The sequence below is a fragment of the Rhipicephalus microplus genome, chromosome X (genome assembly GCF_043290135.1).
Source record: "Rhipicephalus microplus isolate Deutch F79 chromosome X, USDA_Rmic, whole genome shotgun sequence".
NCBI classification, from domain to species: domain Eukaryota; kingdom Metazoa; phylum Arthropoda; class Arachnida; order Ixodida; family Ixodidae; genus Rhipicephalus; species Rhipicephalus microplus.
Window position 1 is genome coordinate 458,229,726 of NC_134710.1, and position 2,484 is coordinate 458,232,209.

Sequence of the window (2,484 nt, forward strand, 5' to 3'; positions counted from 1 at the left end):
ACTGCCTTAGTCGATATTTTTTCACCACTTCATTATTATTTTTAATCCCTTTCTGTTCTCCTTATCAAAAGTTCAGGAGCTCTGACCATGGTATTATAAAATCCGTGATTTTCGTATGGTTGATGCGCAGCTTTGTGAATAATAAATGTTAGACGTTTAAAATTGTCCCGTCCTAAGTCATCCTCAACAGGGCTCTATGGTGAGAATTGTCTATGCATACACATCTGCTGTGCTCGTTTTATTGTGCATAAATTATGGCGTTGCATACATTCTTTTTGGTGACTGCATTTTATCCGCCTTCACCACCGGCAAAACGAAAGAGAAGCGGACGAAATTTATTTGGAGTACGTGGAAGGTACGCGTTCATGTTCTTAATGATGAGGTATTCCCTTCAAAAATGGCAGCAACATTCAAAAAGTGCTTGACAGGGAGCATGTAAGCGTTATTACAAATAGAAAGATTTTAAAGGTGAAATCTAATTAGCCCCTGCAAGAAGATGGCTCGTCATCAGTTTACTGAAAGGCAAAAAGAAACACATTTGCAGTATGAGCTAGAGCTGCAAGCGATACTCAAGAGTAATAATGCGAGAGCGATTTGGCAACAAAATGACATATTTCAAAGCGCTGGAGATGAATAATAAAGTACAATCTGCTTTACTGAAGTAAAATAGCAAATCGGGATAGCTAGAACATGCTCATGACAGTCAGTGGAAAGTGGGTACGAACTACAAGAATGTACACCACAAGTGCTTCTAACAACTCATAGTTTATTGAGAAAAACTAGGCATGTGTAATATACAGAAGGTGAGGCACTAACAAAATGTCATCAATCTTGAGCAATCATTTTATCATGTACGCTGCAGATATGGAACCTCAGTGTCAATGAGAGCCATCGAAGGCTGGCTTACGGTGCTCTCTTTTCATATATGCAACGTTTTTCTATTAAACTTTCAGTTGTGGCATAGTGCTTGCGTCATGCACTTTCTTCTATTCCATGTCCTATTTGCACTATCCCTCATTATTCTGCATTATTCTGTTTGCGCGAATATATTTATATATATATATATATATATATATATATATATATATATATATATATATATATATATATATATATATATAAGGGAAAGAAGTGTATTCCTAAGGGCTCGTTTTTTCGTGTTTTAACACAATATTAATGAGATCCAACAGACAGTAATGCCAAAGAATGTACGAGGGAAGTTATTACAACCAATGAAATGTAAATAAGAAGAAAGAAAGTGGATGAAAAAATAACCAGCCGTGAGCGGGAATCGAACCTACGACCTTCGAATAACATAATTGCATAACATTATAACATAACATGATGCTATTATTCGACCTTCGAATAATACCATCGAACGCGTTATTCAAATGTCGTAGGTTCGATTCCTGCTCACGGCTGGTTATTTTTTCATCCACTTTATTTCTTCATAATTACATTCCATTGGTTCTAATAACTTTCCCCGTACATTCTTTGGCATTACTGTCTGTTAGATATCATATATATATATATATATATATATATATATATATATATATATACTTATTTATTAAGCATAATACGTGAGTTGAATGTTTCGTACGCACTAACTTCTTGTCTTTAACGCTGTAAATCAAGTAAAACGTTAGAGTTCGGCATATGCTTTTTTCTTTACCTGGTCACGTGCATGACATTGATGCAAAATGCCTTGGCTTGATGGGCTTGCCCGCTTACTTGTTCATTTTTGTTGCAACTGGCCTGTTGATTGCTTAACCATCCTTCAGCTCAAGCTGCACTGCAATGTCTAGGAGGGTTCGCGATCATACTTACTTCTTCAGAGATTGTGATGATTATGATGAAAAACGTATATTTCTGTAAAATATGTACAAGAAGCGTGGGGAGAGGCCCTTAAGGGACCGCCCGGTACAACTTGGTGGGCACCTCTTTATGAAAGAAGCTAGCGGTAACAACAGAAAAAGTTCTATTTTATTTTAAACTCAGCACTGGCGATCACCCTAAAGTCCCCGATGTCGTACTGCTTACCCGCTGATCAGTATTTTCTCGACAACCCATGAATGAGATTACTGCTTTCGTTGAGCTGTTGGTGTTACTTCGTTTTCCGGGCACAAGACAGCCAAGTTAGGCGTCTTGACCTGTATCAGCTGCGTTCTGCGTATATCACTGTCAAAAACACTTTACAATACTATTTGACGTTAGGACAAGTCCAGGGGTATTCAATTATGCAAGTTCTCTTGATACTATTTTTTTTTCAACATTACGGCATAGTACAGTTACTTGGTCATGAATTTTCACAATACTTGGCGCACAAAGCACGTACGCCAACGTGTAAGCGTAAAAACATTAAATACACTGCAGAAACCACAAGTTAACTACTAAGTTGAGCTGATAGGAACTCACCACTGCTACCTCCATACCAAGGTTGAAAGAATTTCTTTTTCCTTTTTTCATGGCCTCCGTGCCACG

General features: G+C 37.5%; 1 long non-coding RNA gene across 1 annotated transcript; it reads right to left on the reverse strand.

Moving 5' to 3' along the window:
• Positions 1-206: 206 nt before the first annotated feature.
• On the reverse strand, positions 207-2,094 carry LOC142776656 (uncharacterized). Its single transcript, XR_012887706.1, has 2 exons — positions 1,735-2,094; positions 207-515 (listed from the first exon to the last, which is right to left on the reverse strand). It is a non-coding gene; the product is annotated as an uncharacterized LOC142776656 (long non-coding RNA).
• Positions 2,095-2,484: the final 390 nt, after the last annotated feature.